Source organism: Balaenoptera acutorostrata, chromosome 15 (assembly GCF_949987535.1).
Source record: "Balaenoptera acutorostrata chromosome 15, mBalAcu1.1, whole genome shotgun sequence".
Classification (NCBI taxonomy): Eukaryota; Metazoa; Chordata; class Mammalia; order Artiodactyla; family Balaenopteridae; genus Balaenoptera; species Balaenoptera acutorostrata.
Genome location: NC_080078.1, coordinates 68,674,691 through 68,693,914, shown reverse-complemented (window position 1 = coordinate 68,693,914; position 19,224 = coordinate 68,674,691). Strand labels below are relative to the sequence as shown.

The window sequence follows — 19,224 nt, the reverse complement described above, 5'->3', positions numbered from 1 at the left end:
CAGAAATTTCTATTTGACAGAGCTGCCTTAGATACTATACTTTTACTTTTACTACAACCCTGACTAGACTATAGATTCCTGAAGGAAAGGGGCTGTGTCTTATTTATCTTAGTATCCCCAGTTTATATAGCAAACTACATGTCATACTACAAGCACTCATTATATATCTAACTTAATATCTCAAACATAGCAGACTACTCTGTCCACTTCCCCCATCCCCAACACACACACACACAACAACAACAACAACAACAACAAGAAACAAGACATCCTCTCACATGAGGGGCATGAGGGTGGAAGGGGATACTGAGTCCAGAGGAAGGAGACCTGCATTCTATTCTTAGATGTGCTACAGCCAACCAAGTAGTCTTGGGCAAGTTACCTATTTTCTGCATCTAAAACTTAAACTCCATGTACCTTAATTCTAAAACGTTTAATCGTCTTGCACCAAAGAAAATCATGTATTCTATCGAAAAGGCCTTTACACATGTCAGGGAACACATCCACTAACACTGATGGGTACCTCAAATTAAAAAGAATCCATTTCTAGGTCTCAGGCTATAATGATTAGAGTCATTTTTGGTCTTTAACTGAGCAGGCGTAGTTTTTCACCTTTTCTGGGGGATCAAACTAGAGACTTAAACCTCAGGCTTGAAGATTGAGTTTCTTCCATGTGCTGAGGCCAGAACTGGATACTCTGCCCATATCTGATCCGAGAAACAAGGGCAAGTTTCTTGAGTATCTGAATTTAACATAAATTATCCCATCAGTTTCTACATTAGCCTTAGCCTAAAATTTGAGTAAACAGTACAAAACAGAACCAAGAAAACTCTTTCTATAACAATCTGTATGATGTAAAGAATGTCATTACGTGAAATGTGTTTCTTATTCAGTCCACATACTTTACCATATTTAACTACTATAAAAAACTTTATTGTCCAAAAACCTCTTCATAATGACCTTCACACACATACTCACTCACTCACTTTTATAAACCTTACATGGTTTTAAGACCAGCCAAGAACAAATATAATCTGAATTACCGGGCTGCCTTCCTTTATAATTTGTAAATATGCTGGGCAACAGCAGTTCAGGCATTCTGTAATAAATATATACTAAGTTTGTCAATTCCTCTGACATCAAGGTTTTAATCTAAGTACTTCTTAAGTCATCTCTCCTGGTAACAGGATGAACTACTACCAACAGCATTTCCATCTACTAGTATTTACCAAGTACCAGAAAGGTAACAACATTTAGTGGATGACAACTAAACACTAGTTTGGACAGCACAGTGTTTAGTAGGGAACACACGCAAAGGCCTAAGGGCAATAAAAGGGTTTCCACTACAGAAATGATTGTATCTGACTGTGATAAAACTAGATATTAAAAATCAACCAATGTTGACTGCACATAGTTAGTCTTCCCTAGTGTCTCACCAGTTGTAAGAACTCAATGTGTTTAACTGCTGGATGGAAAAGTTAACAGACCTAACTAGAGTATTTTCAAGCAAAAAGAACAAAACTCTGTAGAGCAAGAACTACCAAACACCTTTTGCAAAACTGGAAATAGAGAAGAATCGGTTTGCAGCATGCAGTCTGTGACATAAAAGGGACACAAACATTCCATTCAGTAAAACTTTTGTGAGTCTGTATGTCAAAGAACTGGGAGGAATACAGAGATGAGGAAACATGGTTCAAGTCGCTCACAATCTAATAAAACAGACATAAATACAACACAGAAAAATCACTGGTAAATTCCATTATGATGATGCTAAAGAGCAAACAGGAAAGACCCAAGGTGGTTGGGAGTGAGAGGTGTGAGGGTCACAGAGGCTTCTTGAATGCTGGGAGTTACGCAGCCAGAGATGGGAAGAAAAGACTACGTGCATGTGTGTAAGAAACAGCAGAAGTGTGTGTGTCTGGGCGGAGCAGGGAGAAAGCACAGAGGGCAGACTAGTCAGAGAACAGCATATTCAAACAAGACCCAGAGATCAGAGATGCTGTAACCACGAGTACTGTGTATCCAGGAAAATTGCAAACTAACAGTTTTGTATGAGATGCACGCACTTTAAAAGGTCCAGCTGACTCACAAATCCTGCAGAGAAAGTTACTTCCCACCCCCAACAGGCTTTCACAAGGTGTAGTAGTCCGTGGGCCTAATGAAAAGATCTCTGCGGGTGGAAACTGCATTTTAAACAAACTCCCAGAAAATTCTCCTACACACTTAAACGGGAGAAACACCGAAACGTTTTACTGAGATGCAGAATTATCTACGGTAGCAGTTCCCAAACTTTGCTGCACACTGAATTCATGTGGGGATCTTTAAGAAATACTGCTGTCTGGCTTCCCCCACCGACCCCACTCCCAAAGACGGTGATTTAATTGGCCTGGCTCTGCTACCTGGGCATCAGGAATCTTTAAAAGCTGCCCCAGGTGATTTCTACGTGCAGCGAAGTTGGAGAGCCACTGACCTAATTGTTAAGAACTTGAATCTCGAGTCAAATTTACCAGCTCCGTGACCTTGGGCAAGGAAGTCACCTAACCATTCAGGGCCTCAGTTGCCTCGTCAGTAAGATGGGGATAATCATTCTCCCTTACCGGGTTGCTGTGAAGTTAGATGGGGTGAACGTAATGGTCTGGCACAATGGCCGGCGTACAGTAAGCGCTTAACAAGGGCTAGCTGTTTATTCTCATTATTAACTCTTCCTCATCCGACAGTCACCGTGCAATGGGCAGCATCGTCCCCACAGGGAGACAGCCACTCGACCAACCTTGCTGCTGGACCAGATTCTTCGCCAGAGTTGTCTAGCTCCGCTCCAGACCCGCCCCCTCCCCCAGGCTGCCAGGAAAGAGCTTCGCCCGGCCGGGGCAGCTCTCAAGGGCCACCCCGGGTTTGAAAAGACCCGACAGAAGCCGCCGACTCCACGGCCAAGCTCCCCCGGACCCCGTGGGTCCCCCCCAAAATGAGATGCGCTTCCGAAGGGCCCTTGGAGCCACCGGGGCCGAGAAACAAGGCTTAGCCATCCCTAGACCACCCGGAGGGGAGGAGAAGGGAGGGTCCGGTCGCGACGGGGAGGGCCGCCCGGTTACCTGAGGCGACGGGCGGGGCCCGCATTGCTGGGGCGGGCGCCGCCGCCGCCGGCCGCACTCGGCCTTCCGCCTCACGCCACCCGCGCCATAGGCCCGGCGCTTTCGCTGCCCCGGCCGGCTGTCCTCAGGCGGTCGCTCCGTCCACCCGTCAGCGACTCTCCCAGGGCGCCCGGGTCGACGAAGGCCACTCGGGCCGGCCGGCTGGGCTCTGCTCAGGCAACTTCCGACTGCCAGGGGCGGCAGCGTCAAATAACTCCCCGAGCCTAGTGGATCACTGCGCGTGCGCGGCGCGCCTGATCAGAGACTTGTGTGGGGGCCGAAGCGGCGGCGTCAAATAATTCCCCAGACACGGAGCCGGAAGCTGCGCGTGCGCAGCTATCCCAGATCGCCGCGCGCGGAGTATAGTCCCGCCTCCCTTTCCGGAGGAGCAGGAGGGATGAAGTGACGGACGCTCCTAACTCATCGCAATATAGGCGTGGAGGCGGTCCACATGCTTCCCTACGAAACAGTTGGGACTCTGCGTGTTTTTGATGCGGACGGAGTAAGGGTCTTCTCCGCAAGATTCTGGCTCCCACTCAGGTTCTAGGAATTTCTCACACCATTACAGCACCCTTCCTTTGAAATGTTGTCCTTTACCCGCCCCCCCCCGTTATATTGATAGCATTATGAGCAATGTTCAATTCCAGGCCAGATGTGTGTCACAAAGATGAATCGGACATCAGATTCAGAGCCTGTCATTAAGGAGCTGAGTCTGATATAGGCGATAAGACATTATTCATAGTAGTAATAATATCAAGAGCTACCGGTTTGAGCACCTACAATGCACCACACATTTCGTAAACAGTACCACTTCCAATCATTTGGTTTCAGCTTCAACGAAGAAAATGATAAATACCATTAGAGAGATACAGCTCAAGTCCCTTGGGGGTGTAAAGGAGGAAACTTGGGCTGAGAAAGAAGAGGAGGGAGAACCTGGCCTTGAGACTCTCCTTGATAGTCAGAGAGGAAGGGATCAGGGTAGAAGTGCTGAAGTCACGGTGTGTGAAAAGAGCAGAATGGAGCAAAGAAGATGCTGACTCGTCCTCCTTACCCTCAGTTAGAAGAGACCATGGAGGAAGGAGAGACAAGGGAACTGGTATCCTCACGGAAAAAAAAAAAAGAGTGTTTCCTCAATATTTTGTCTCCTCCCACACACATACATACATACTCAGGAAAGTAACTAGAGGAGAGAAAAGGAAAAGGAAGAATGTTCCAGGACAAGAACAGGCTATATCCAGGATACTTTGTGGATCGAAGCAATACATTTCAATTAAACGCAGTGTGGCACATGTTGTAAGAGGCTCTCAATATTTATTCCAACCACTTATCCCTTGCCTTTCCAAACTACAGAGGCTGGAAAGCAAAGCACACAGTTCCCAACTTCCCTTGCAGCTAGAAGTGGCAATAAGACAAAGTCCTGGCCAATAAGATGTAGGCAGCAGTCCCAAGGGACAGCTTCCCTTCCAGAATAAAAAGGAACTCTTTGGAGAAGTTTGTGACCTTCACCCTTCCCCTACTTCAGGCTTGGAACTAAGGCACAACACCAGGAGGTGCAGCAATCATCTTGAGACCATGAGGAGGATTGTGCTAAGGAAGATGAAATAAAAGGACAAAAGAAGCCTGGTACTTTAGGACATACTCAAGTAGCTGCGCAAACCCTGGACTGCCTTCCTGTTTTATGAGGGGGAAAAAATATTTTTTAGACCACAGTTTGTCAAGTTACCTGTTACTTTCAACCAGACTCATTCCTAACGTAATAAATATGGAACATCTGTAATATATCAGACAGGTAAGGAGCTGATAATGGAGGTGATGGCTTAGAAGAGCAATGGGTGATGGGAACTGGAAAAATGACAGACACAGGACTGGGAGGCTGTCAAAACTTTTAGGGAGATGATGAAAGTACATCTATCTCCCACCTGATGACTTTAATTCATTGCTGAAAATTCTGCCTCTAAGTGAAAAGCTGATAAATGAAAAATATATATATTTCCATTAATTTTTTAAATTTTTATTTATTTAATTTATTTATTTTTGGCTGCATTGGGTCTTCGTTGCTGTGCGCAGGCTTTCTCTAGTTGCAGAGAGCGGGGGCTACTCTTTGTTGCGGTGCTCAGGCTTCTCATTGTGGTGGCTTCTTTTGTCGCGGAGCACGGGCTCTAGGCGCTTGGGCTTCAGTAGTTGTAGCAAGTGGGCTCAGTAGTTGTGGCTCATGGGCTCTAGTGCACAGGCTCAGTAGTTGTGGCACACTGGTTTAGTTGCTCCACGGCATGTGGGATCTTCCCAGACCAGGGATCGAACCCGTGTCCCCCATTGGCAGGCGGATTCTCAACCACTGCACCACCAGGGAAGCCCTTCCATTAATTTTAATGGGAAAAAGATAGGTGTTCAATTCCAACCCAAGACACCTAAATATTTTTAACAGACAAAAATGTAGCAATGGAACAATGGAAACAAAAATCATATAAGCAATAAATAAATAATTTTAAATTAAGAATATGGCTTCTACGGGGGTGGGGGGAAGGATAGTTAGGGGGTTTGGGATTGATATGTACACACTGCTATATTTAAATGGATAACCAACAAGGACCTACTGTATAGCTCAGGGAGCTCTGCTCAATAATATGTAACAACCTAAATGGGAAAAGAATTTGAAAAAGAATAGATACATGTATACGTGTAACTGAATCACTTTGTGGGACTTCCCTGGCGGTCCAGTGGTTAAGACTCTGCGCTCCCAATGCAGGGGGCACGGGTTCGATCCTCGGTCGGGGAACTAAGATCCCACAGGCCACACGGTGTGGCCAAAAGATAAATAAATAAATGAAACTGAATCACTTTGCTGTAAACCTGAAAATAACACAACACTGTTAATCAACTATACTCCAATATAAAATAAAATGCTAAAAAAAAAAAGAATGTGGCTTCTACATAAAAATGTAACGTATAAGGACTAATGTACTGACCAAGAAGACAAGATGTAATATTAGATGAGGGGTGGTGGGTGGAGGAAAGATACAAGTGAGCAGTCGTTTTTTAAAGGTGATATTATATTTCTGCATCTTTTTCTTTTACAATTTTAAAAAAAATTTTCAGGGTTTCTCTTAAACCAACATAAAAATAAAGTTATAACACACACAAAACACCTTGAGGGAAAATTAAACATCAGAACACTTCGAAACATATGCAAAAAGCGTGCATGCACAATGGACTGAAGAGACATATGAAATGCTATACAGAATAAAACATTTGGATTCTCCAAACAGGGCACAATTCAAATCTGTTCTACATCGTAAATTCTAACTATAAAAGTAGAATGAATTGGGGAATTGTCTTCATCTGAAACTGTACTGTCAGAATAATCACTTTGTATCATGTACTTAATTACTGTGTATTAAAAGGTATTGCATTTGAAAAAGGAAAAAAAATGGAGCAGTTGTATCAACCTTATGCGGCACTTTTTTCCTGAATTGACCTCACCAATATATATAATCCATCTCCCAGTTCTTCTTACAATGTAACCAACATCTTGCCACTGAGCGATGGATCCATATTCCCTCTCCTTGAGTCTGGTTGGCTGCTGTGACTGTTCTGGCCAATAGGGCAGAAGTAATGCTTGGTGACTTCTGGGGCTAGGTCATAAAGAGGATTCAGCTTCCACCTGGCTTACCCCCTTTTGCAGTGCTCACCCTCAGTACCCAGTCACCATACTGGGAGGAAGCTCAGACCACATGAAGAGAGCATGTGGACATGTTCCAGCTGACAACCTGAGACAACCTGTCTCAGCTGACAACACCAATGGCCAGACGTGTGAGTGAGGAAGGCTTCAGATGATTCCAGTCCCCAGGCTTCAAGCCAACTCATCTGAAAGCAAGCAAAGCAGAGACAAGATAACCCCAGCCCAAATAGCAGATTCATGTGCAAAATAAATATTGTCATTGTTTTAAGCCACTAATTTTTGGGGTAAATTGTGTGGAACCATAGTAACTGGAACAGTTTTCAAAAGCCATAATTGAGAAAAGTGTTTAACTGACAGATGTATGAGAGGTATGTCATCTGTAGCCAGTTTTCTTTTCCTTTTCTTCCTTTTTCAGTTGTGCAGAACTAGCTTGGTGTGGATAATGGTTGAGAAGATCCGCTTCTATTTCTCCCGAACCTAACGCAACACTAGCACAGTGTATGTGCTCAATGAACATTTGCTGGATGGATGGGTGGGTGGCTGGAAGATTCATTGGCTCAGCGTTGAACCCAGTTTCTTGCTGGACCGTTAAGTCTTAGTGAATAATATCCAGTGGTAGAGGTAGAAAATATCATTAGATCTAGGTAAGAGGTCCCCTGCCCCAGACCTTGTGCCTCAAGTGGTACTGCATTTTGGATTGGTATTCCCCAAAATTTTCTGAGTGCCCCTCCAAGGCAACCAATGCCATCTTGGCCAGGTGCCCCAATCCAGAACAGGCCCCATGTGGGTCCTGTTGGCCAGAAATTTCTACCTTGAAATCTTCTAAGTCTCACTTCAGTGGTTGGGGCTGGCCAGAGGTGCCGTCCAGGAACAGCTACCCCGTCCCAGACCATGTCCATCCCCGGTGGGTCTCATTCTCCATTTCTTTTCTTTGAAGAACTCTTCAACCCTCTATCTTACCCCCACCCCTCTCTCACTCATGTGTGGGGTTGACCAGATGCCCTGAGATACTCCAGGACTCATATCATGGAGCCCCATAGCCAGCTCTGGTTCCAAGAGGACAGCCAGGCAAGGACCTCACTCTTGCTATCTGATACAGTAGTTCTTTCACCATTTGTGCAAGACTGGGCTGCCAAAATAGTTTTATTAGGATGCTGATTTTGATGATTCTCACTCACTTTGGAACCAGGCTGGGTTTAAGATTGTGAGCCACCAACAATCCATTGCAGACGCTTGAGCTGCAAGCGTGGACCCAGGTATTGACTTGCACCTCTCTGTTCAGACCACAGTGCCCCTCTGACCTACTGCAGCCAGGGAAATGGGAGAAAAGGGCAGCAGATGTCCTTTACTCTGTGTGTTCTGCTGTCCCTTCCTCAGCTAGCCCCCAGGGTGGTCACCTCATTCCCTTTGGCAGAAGCAGCCATGCCTGTTTCCTCCAAGGACTTTTGAGATGCTGATCTGCAATGCCGATGTGCTCTTTCCATTGATGTACTTTTCATGCCTCCAATCAGTGTGATGACATGGTGCTCTCATCTGTCTTAAGCCATGGAGAACAAGGGATGGATGTACCTTGTATGAAGGGGGCCGCTCTTCTCACTCTGCTCACAGGCCCCTTTCCTGTGCTCCCCGCTGGTGTGGTGTGTGGAAGGCAGGACTGTGGCCAGCATTGAAAGCAATCATAATTCAGGAATGCAGTGATTATGGCCTAAAGAGTTCAAGACGTGTAGTCGAAAGGAAAGCTTCACTAGTGTTAGCTTAGTCTGAGTGAAGAGAAGACAGGAACCCAAAGTTGAGGTGAGGGTTCTTTTGCCCCTCGAGAGATCTGTCTGGGCAAAGGGGAGTTCCGGGCAGAGCTCTGGCCCCTGAGGCTTCTGAGGAGGGGCTGCTACCATCATGACAAGCATGGATTTCTGTACATGAGCCCCTTTGGCAAACTGGTGACACCTACAGACCTCTTCTCAGAGTCGTATTTTTAAATGCATCAAATGAAATATGTCAGATTGCAAGGGAGGCCGATTATATTAAAATAAAGCTATTAGAATTTTTTTAAACCTGCAATATGGTAATATATGTGCCTCTTTAGTAATGCATTAAATAACAAGATCTAGCAGCAGGTCTTATAAGTACCATAATTTTGAAGTAGGTTTGAACTTGAAAGGTGTTTTGAAATGTCTACAACGACTCCAGCGTGATGTAAAAAATCCATGATTTGTATTGGCGACAAAGTCAAGGTCATGCTAACTAATATTACTGTGATTTGTTGCTTACATTAACAATTAGAAAACATGCGAAATTTCAGTTAGAGATTAGTGAAATAAAGATGTAATTTATTCCCATGCAAGTTCACAAACCCTAGGTTAAGAAGCCCTTCAATAAATTCTGATAGACCTGACAAACTGTGTGGCAAATTCTAACTCACTCAAAACTATAATCGAGGGGCTTCCCTGGTGGCGCAGTGGTTAAGAATCCGCCTGCCACTGCAGGGGACACGGATTCAATCCCTGGTCTGGGAAGATCCCACATGCCGCAGAGCAACTAAGCCCGTGTGCCACAACTACTGAGCCTGCACTCTAGAGCCTGTGAGCCACAACTACTGAAGCCCACATGCCTAGAGCCCGTGCTCCGCAACAACAGAAGCCACTGCAATGAGAAGCCTGCGCACCACACCGAAGAGTGGCCCCCGCTCGCCGCAACTAGAGAAAGACGTGCACAGCAACGAAGAACCAAAGCAGCCAAAAATAAATAAATAAAATAAATAAATTTATTCAAAAAAAAAAACTATAATTGTTCCCAAATAGGTAGTATGTAGACCCTTAGAGAGGGACCAATGAGCTCTAGGAGCCAGTAAAGGATTCCCAAGAGTAAGTTATAGCAAGTAGTCCTATTTGGTTTTTGTGATAGAATCAGAGACTAATAGGTTGGGAAGGCCTGTATGTAACCATATTATGCCTGAAAGGCCCTTGACCCAAACCCTCATGATATCTTTTTAACTGAGATAAAGAGATGTAAGCTGGACAGTAACGCAGTTGGTTGACTGCCTAGCGAGTTCAGCCAGTCTCCAAAGGGTCAAAGCCAAGCTGGAGAGTGTGTTCCAATAGCATCCTAGAGGACTCAGCCCTAAGCTCTGGCTGACCCAACAGTTTCCTGCAGAGACTTGGATGAGAACCTAGAAAACCAGCTGAGCCGATTCTCAAAAGACATGAAGCCCCAGGGCTTGGTGAATACTCTGGATAGCAGAGTCCAAATCTAAAACGATGCTAGCTTCTCAATGCTAGCGATACTATGTATAAAATAGATAACTAATGAGAACATACTGTATAGCACAGGGAACTACTTAATGCACTGTGTTGACCTAAACGGGAAGGAAATCTGAAAAAGAGGGAATATATGTATATGTATAGCTGATTCATTTTGCTGTACAGTAGAAACTAACACAACATTGTAAAGCAACTATACTCCAATAAAAATTAATTTAAATAAATAAAACCAGAATTGGAAAAAAAAGAATAAAATTAGTTAAAGAGAGAGAAAATATATATTACCAAGAAACAGAATGAAATATTGACTTCAGAGAAAAGACTTGTAATAAAAAGAGAAATACGGTGTTCTCAGCAAATCTAGGCTTTTGTACAGTAGATATGTAAGCATCTCTTTTGTCCCTTTTCTGTTTGTTCATCTCTGTTTTTCTCAGACCTTAATCATAAAAATGATACCACTAGGTAACGTTTAACCTAACTCCTGATTTTTGCTTTACTGAATGTACACAATGCCTTGCCTAACCTGTTGATTCCTTTCCTGGATTAGAAGGAGTAATAATGAAGAATTAAGTAGTTAAAGAATGACTTACTATCTACCCCTAGCTTCCCCTTTGTAAATTTGCAGGCAGACCACACGGGCAGGAGAGCATCCAAAGGAAGATCAGAAGTCAGCAGGTCTGCACGCAATGGAAAAATGACAAAGAATATGACCTTCTTAATATTTAACTGAGATTATTTCCCCTTTTTCCCTTTAAAAATTGTCATGGCTGAGCAGAATCTTTGGAGTTGTTCTTAGGACATGAGTCTACTTTCTCTGCAGATTGCTGGCTTTCTGATTAAAGCAACTTTCCTTTCTACCAAAAAAAAAGAGAGTTCAAGTCATGATTGGAAGATGTATTACTCCACATTTACAAAACAATATTGCAAATGATAAATTTAACATGACCAGAAAATAGATCATCATTCTCATTTTCCTGCATACTCTGGGTAAGATTTATATTCGTAGTTCTCATCAATGAGGCACAGTAAAAATCTTTGAGAGAGTCCTTGGAAGCCAGTACGTAGGGACCACCACCGTGGATGTTGCAGCATCATGAGTAATGTATGAATTGTAATGTAATATATAAGTAAAGAAACGTATTAGAGAAATACAAAGTTAAGAAGATCTATATTGCTTCAATACTAACAGGTTCCAAACGGCATACCTTTTTTTGCAGTGGGAAATAAGAAACTAAGCAAGAATGGCACATTTCACAATAAATAACATGAAGAGATGGTTCTTGGAGTTGAAGAGGAAGAGATGGTGTCTGGATATTACCAAGAATCTTCACGTGCACTGATAGGACAAGAAATAAAGTCTCAGCACCTCTTCTCTACCCATTATCTAAATCTTCATCAGTAAATCACAATGCTCCACATGGGGCCCATGAAATTTTTTTTTTTTTTTTTTTTTTTTGTCGCGCAGCGTGACTTGTGGAATCTTAGTTCCCCGACCAGGGATGGAACCCAGGCCCTCGGCAGTGAGGGCACGGAGTCCTAACCACTGGACCTCCAGGGAATTCCCTGTAATACATTTTTTTAAAAATATTTATTTATTTATTTATTCAGCTGCACTGGGTCTTAGTTGCAGGATGCAGGATCTTTAGTTGCACCATGCAGAATCTTTTCGTTGAGGCATGTGCGATCTAGTTCCCTGACCAGGGATCAAACCCGGGCCCCCTGCATTGGGAGTGCAGAGCCTTCACCACTGGACCACCAGGGAATTCCCCTCTGTAATACATTTTTAAGAAAATTGTTTATATAGACAGGGGCTATACAAAAAATATTTGCCAAGGCCTTGCACATACTAGGACTGCCTTGGCTGGTGTCCTCCTCTTCTCCCTATAGGCCCCTTGAGCTCCTCTGAGCTCACTTCCCCCACTCTTGAAAGCACCATTTTCCAGGCAGTCTTAATTGCCAACTTGGGCCCCCACTGGAGTGGCTGCCCCAGAACATCCCCTCCAGTCAAAAGGTCCAAATCACACATACATCTCCCACATGGACGGAGTGAGCCTACTCTTTTATTTTTAATACAAGGAAATAAATTTAGTGACCAACAAATAAGGACAAGCCACTGAGAATGGACGGATGTCTGAATGCCAGGAGCAAAGGCTGTCACTACATGTTTATTCTGAGACCTCAATACACTGCCCTGTTTGCTGGAATCCCCGTTAGGTAGGCAAGGTCAACCTGGATAAGCAAACGCTCCATGGAACACCTTAACAACTGGCCATTTGGGGCAAGTTAAGGGGAAAACTCGGGCTTTTAGCGAGGATGCATTGGCGATGGAAATCTAACTTATACTTTAAAAAGAAATATTTATTGGAAAGCTTATGTCATCAAATAAGGGGAGGGCAGAGGTCAAGTTGGGCCTTCCAGACAACAAGCACGGGGGACTGGAATTCCTCTGGGACTCCCTGTCCTGCAGCTCTGCCTCTCCCTGTTTGTGGACTTCTGACTCCACACTCTGGTTTTTTGCATACAGTTAGAGACATACTCTAGGTTTATCCCAGGCAAGTCTCCATCCACCTTCCACTGAAGGTAGGCAGGTTTGCCACATATGGATGTACACTGTACACCTCCTGGGAGCCATTCACATCACACTTCATAGCTGAGAAGCAGAGATGCTGGGGATGCTTGGTTGAGCCCACGCCATAGAAAATGCTTGACTGAAAGAGAAGGGTAGGTTTTCTTAGTACATTCTTCTCTGGTGGGGAAGGGTGGTCCTCGACAAGCCCATTCCAAGGGAGCTCAAGGAATCCCACCCTAACCGTTAATGATCTCCCTGGTAGAGCTGCCAAGGAATAGCTCAAAGAATCGGCACTTTGAAGCTTTGTATTCCCAGGCTTGATCACCTCAAGCAGAAGACAGCTAAACCTATGAGAGCAAAACCCTCACAGGGTCTATTAGAAGTGGCGAGAGTTTTACAAGGAGGTGGCACATTCTGAAAAAGGTAGCACTTAAAGGCAATACCTGTGACGTCAGAGCAAACTTCGTTACTTAGAATTTTTTATTTTAAGAAGAGGTTAAACCTATATTCTTGTGTACTTTTTTCACTGTTGAGAAGCTGTCTTTCTTGCATTTGGAAAAGACAGCTTTTTAAAAAAATTATAAAACTCTTGCTCCCAACAAAACAATGTCTTTAGCAGACCTAAATCAAAGATAACGTAAACTCTGGTTTCCCTCAACACCTCTGATGGATATCGCAACTGCAACTTATTTCACAAAGCTAGGGTGGGGAAAATATCTCATCCCTTTTCTTTTTTTTTTTTTAATTGAAGTACAGTTGATTTACAATGCTGTGCCAATCTCTGCTGTACAGCATAGTGACTCAGTTATATACATATATATATTCTTTTTTATATTCTTTTCCTTTATGGTTTACCACAGGATTTTAAAAAAATATTTACTTATTTATTTGGTTGAGTTGGGTCTTATTGCGGCAGGCGGGCTCCTTAGTTGTGTCATGCGAACTCTTAGTTACGGCACGCATGTGGGATCTTAGTCCCCTGACCAGGGATCGAACCTGCGCCCCTGCATTGGAAGCACAGAGTCTTAACCACTGGACCACCAGGGAAGTCCCTATCACAGCATATTGAACATAGTTCCCTTTATCCTTTTTCTTTGTAGAATCGAATAGGAACTGTTCTGTGCCTCCATTTTTCAGAACTGGTGGGACATTCAATCTCAGTGGTTCACTGCGGTTCTGATTCCCTCAGGGTTTTGCTAAAGTCCTGGAGGAGTGCCCAAGACCATAACACTGGGGAGAAACCCTCTGAAATCCTGTCCACACTGGTCAGTGGAGGTAAGTCTCCTATGTGATGAGTCACACGCTCCCTTTACTATAGGGAATTTCTCAATGAAGGCCTTCGAAGTTATAAACTTCTCCTTATGTACTGTTTTAGCTGCATTCCACAAGTTTTGATATATGGTATATTCGTAATAGTTCAAGTCTAAGTATTGTCTAAAGTTTTGTTTTTACGTATCTTTATGTTGTAGTCATATTGTAATCTATGTGATACTGATGCATTGGTATTTGAGACTCGCTTTGCAGCAGATAATGTGGTCATTATTTGTAAATACTCCAAATGTGCTTGAGAAAGAGATATACTCTCTCACTGTTGGGCAATGATTTCCAAATATGTTTTCTTAAATATCTATTAAAATCAAGCCTATATTCCAAAGACTAGAGTATGGAAAGGGAAAAATAGTAACTTCATAGTGGGGAAGTCTGGCAGCCACCACCTTAACCAAGTAATCAAGGTTAATATCACTGGTGATAAGTCATGTTATATACTCCCTGATAGGATGTGATGAGACGGGCTTTTCACCTCTGTGATATTCTTCCCCCAAACCCAAAACTCCAGTCTAATCATGAGAAAACATCAGAAAAGCCCAAATTGAGAGACATTCTACAAAATATCTTACCAACCCATTTCAAAACTGTCAAGGTCGGGACTTCCCTGGTGGCCCAGTGGTTAAGAACCTGCCTGCCAATGCAGGCACGGGTTCGATCCCTGATCCAGGAAGATCCCACATGCCACAGAGCACCTAGGCCCGTGTGCCACAACTACCGAGCCTGCGCTCTAGGGCCCACGAGCCACAACTACTGAGCCCACGTGCCTAGAGCCCGTGCTCCGCAACAAGAGAAGCCACCGCAATGAGAAGCCTGCGCACAGCAACGAAGAGTAGCCCCCCACTCGCCGCAACTAGAGAAAGCCCGCGCGCAGCAACAAAGACCCAACACAGCCCAAAAAAAAAAAAAAAAAAAAATCCTTTCAGCCTCTTATTCCAACCACTACTGCAGTGACCTTAAAAAAAAAAAGACTCCGTGCTCCCAATGCAAGCGGCACAGGTTCGATCCCTGGTCGGGGAGCTAAGATCCCACATACTTAGCAGCCAAAAACAAAAACAAAAGACTGTCAAGGTCGTGAAAAATAAGGAAAGACTGAGAAACTGTTGCAGATCGGAGGAGATTAAGGAAACATAATGACTAAATGTAATGTGGTATTCTGGATTGGATCCTGGCACGGAAAATGGACATGAGTGGGGAAACTGGTGAAATCCAAACTGAGCTTGGAGTTCAGTTAATGGTAAGGTACCAGTATTAACTTCTTAATTTTGACAAATTTGCTTATTAGGGGCACCTGGGTGAAGGATACATGGGAACTCTTTGTACTAGGTTTTAAACTTTTCTGCAAATCTAAAACTATTCCAAAATAAAGGGTTTATTTTTAAAAGTCGTCTATTACTTGTACTGTTCAAATTTTCTAGTAAAAATAAAGCAAGGGGAAAAAATAAAGGGTGGGGGAGGTTTCTGTCTCCAGTTCTCCAAACACTTCTACTTTGGAGCCTTCTGAAGTCCCCAAGAGAAGGAAACAAACACAAAACTTGGCCATCTTCTTGATATGGTGCAGAAGAACCTTCAATAAATAATAACAAAGGTCAATAATTTAACAATGAGGTAGGGCATCTGCTATATCAAGAGTTTTCATTCATCACTCTGTTTAACCTTCACCACGTCCCTCTAAAGGAGGTAACTGGGGCCCAGACAGGTTGAAACTTGTCACCCAAGTTTCTGGCTGGGTTGGACCAGATCTGTGCGACTCTAAAGCTAGCGCTCTCCCAGCCACTCCAGGCTGCTGCCCTAATCCTCAGTGGTGCATGCCATCCCCACTGGCTGTCTTAGAGCTCCTCCCTGCATCCCCCACGCTGCTTTTGCACGTGGACCACTCCTCCTTTGCCCAGTTAATTCTACTTCCTCCGGGAGAACTTCTCTGACACCCAAAGAGGTCAGGTGGCCCTGTTGAATCTCACAGCACCTGTCATTTGTCCTCCATAGCATTTCTTACAGTCTTTAATGATTTCTTCATTTATGGGTTACTCGTTTATCATGATGGAACTGTGAGATACCAACTGTCTATGTTCACTGGTGTGTGTTCCCAGTGATTACTTAGCACTGAGGCTGGCACTTAGTAGGTGCTCAGTAACAAGTAGTAACTGACTGAATGAACGCACTCCCAGCACACTAAGGTTAACTCTAGGAGGTGTGGCTTATGCTGGGCGAGCACTACGGAACTTGGCATCCTGCCTCCAGAAGGTTCTGGAACATGATGCAGGGATTCCATCCGGCACACCTGATATATACCTGGCCCTGCTCTGCCAAGATGGGGAAGAGGGATTCCAGGGGATGGGGAACCCAGGCTGGAGGAACTTCTTTACCAGGTGCAGCAGCCTTCCTGTAAAGGAGGCATCCTTTACAGGCACTCTTCTTTCATGGAATTAGCCTCGAACCCCTCATCATCTAGATCTGTGTGCTGTCCAATAAGGTGGCCACCAGCCACACGTGCTACAAGCATAACCAAGATGTGCTATAAGCATGAAATGTACAGCAGATTTCAAAGATTTCGTTTGGGGGAAAAATATAAAACATCTCAATCATTTTTATATTGATTATATGTTGAAATGACAACATTTTTTGATGTAGTGAATCAAATAAAACCAGATTACTAAAATGTATTTCATCTGCTTTTTATTTCTTTAATGCAGCTAGTAGGAAAATTTTAAATTACATGTATGGGTTTATATTGGACAGTGCTGTTCTAGACTGTACACTCCATGAGGCCCCTCCTCAGCTTAGTTCAGGATTGTGTGCACAGCTTAGAGCAAGGCCTGCACATAGTGACTGTTCCGTAAATATCTGGAAATAGAACTTATTATCTATATACCTGTATGTGAACCCCATGAGGGCAGATCCTGCTTCTCAGCACAATGCCTGACAAATCTTTTTTGCATGGACAAATAAACCTTCATTCTCCCAGATGTCCGTTCTCCTGGCTTGATTATACTGTATATAAACCTCCCACCAGCTGCCTCACCTCTGGTACCAGGCACCAACTTGCTGATAGGATCATGGCCCTTCTTGACCCTAATCCTGGTTCTTGGGCCACCTCGGTCATACCCTGCCAAGGTTTTTTCAAGCTTAGAAGATCTAGGATGACACCTGCCTCAGACACAACCGTGATGAGATGCGCACTTGATACTTTGGCATTGGGTGAAACATGCCTATCGTCTCTGTACATGTCAGGTTCACAAGTTCAGTCCTCAAGACTGGTGATTTAGATGGGGACTATTTTAGGAAGATTGGATAATAGGCCATAATTTGAAACAGATGGAGGGAATAGGAAAATATCCTAATTTCCAGTCTCCCAGTACAAACAAGCATCTGACAGCCTCGTATGCTTGTGCTATTTATGAAATCAGCCTGCAACATTTTTCACTACTTGATACACCAGGCAATGGAAAACCAGCTGAACCGTTCATTGGGAGACAGGTCCCTTCATTTCTCTGAGCCTTGGTTTCCTCATTTATAAAACGGAGGATAATTAAGTCTACCTCACCGGTTGTTGTGAAGATTAAGTGAAGTAATTATATATACAGGCTCACTTAGTACAGTGCATGGAATTTAATAAAAGTTCAATCAATGGTAGGGATGATTAACACCAGCCCCACTGGGACGTCTGCAAATTTGCAAAGAAGTAAGTATTTATGGTGTCACGTTAATAGATGAGTTTGTCATAATGACATTTTATATTTGTTCTTCATTTTAACTATCAACAAGCTAGACGTGCTCATCGAATAAAAATAGCTGATGTGTACAGAGCACTCAGTGCGAGGCACGTACTGTGTTATGCATCTAACAAGCATCATCTTATTTCATCATTACTATTTGTGGTAGGTCCTATTCTGATGGTCAAACTACAGAGCCAGAAACCGAGGCTCAAGGAGGCAAAAGAATGTGCTCCAGGCCCCACAGCAATTAAGGGACAACATCAGAATTCAACAGGCTCTTAATGATTTCTCTAGGTCGCTTCCTAATGCAGGCCGAGTTAGGTATCCTGGTGACATGGCAGTTGTAGTCATGGGGGCAGAGGGGCCTCAGTGAACCATTCCTGGTACCCATGGTCGAGGCCACCACTGGCTTCATCCCTCATCCTTAAACGCAGATTGAGCTCCTCGCCTGTGTCAGCCACTACACTGGTAAGTAACACCTTGTAGGCTGTTATGAGCAGAGACTCATTTAGCTCCCTCTACTAATGGTACAGCGATGGTGAATGTAACGTCTCTTAGAAAGAAAAGGGAGACGGGAATTTTGGTCACGTGGCCACGCCTTATAAGAATTCAGGCAAAATTGAACCCCAGGCCTTGTAGCAAGTGCTGCTCAGACTACATAGCCAGGCCTCGTACAGCAGCACAAACATGGTTTGGAAATTGGAATCTCATCCTCCCCCTGTAAAAATTCTACAAATGGTTCTCTTGCCTACAACAGGAGCTCAATGCTCTGCACCTCTGGACTCTGCTGTTAAAGGGACTTCATTCTTCCATCTCTTCCTGTTTTTGTTCCTGCAACCGATCACTCAGGCTCTTGACACGCTAAGAACTCCTCCCCAAGAGGAAAACATGCCTGGCTTGGTTAGCACTGTTCTTGGTCCTAGACCAGGGTCATGGGTTAGGCCTGCCCATGGGTGATGGCACCGAGTCCACCGAGCCGTGGTCGGGGGGTGGGGCGAGGGGCTGCGCGCTGACAATGCGGAGCCTGCCCTCCAGACGTGCACAGCCTGGTCTGACTAGCTAATCCCAACTTGATTCGGCTGCCGCCCTCACCACACGGCAGACGTTGCTAATTAGCCGTCGCCCTGCAGAGGCCTCAGAGGTGTCTCGTCCCCCCAGTTCCCTGGGCCTGGTATCCCAGGGGAAAGACTCCTCCCATCGCTGGTCCGTGCTGTGATGGAGACTGCACAGGCTGCCATGAACGCCCAGAGGTGAGAGCTCCTCACTACTCCAATCACACCTCCTAGGTGAGGCCTTCTCCATCTACAGATTCAAAGGCCAGGCCCCCTGCTTGCCCCCAGACTTCCTGTCCTGTTTCTCTGATTGATTATTTTTCTTCTCAGTTGTTCTCTAGCACACTAGACATTTCAGTACTTTGTTTATGGTATGTCCCTGTCCTCTAAAATGGAAACACCATAAAGGCAGGGGTTTTCGCTCTTTTGCCTTCTTTTATTTATCATTTCCTAGAATTATGCCTACCCAAAATTGAACTTGATGTGAATGAAAGGAA

General features: G+C 44.3%; 1 protein-coding gene across 5 annotated transcripts in view; it reads right to left on the bottom strand.

Annotated features, from left to right (window-relative positions):
• RALGAPB (Ral GTPase activating protein non-catalytic subunit beta) overlaps window positions 1-3,353 on the bottom strand; it is a 106,216-nt gene extending 102,863 nt beyond the window's left edge. For all 5 annotated transcript variants that reach the window (XM_057528618.1, XM_007193131.3, XM_028169291.2 and 2 more), the window contains exon 1: window positions 3,090-3,353. The gene's annotated coding sequence lies outside the window, so the exon portion shown is untranslated. The remainder of the gene's footprint in view (window positions 1-3,089) is intronic.
• Between the last annotated feature and the right edge of the window lie 15,871 nt (window positions 3,354-19,224).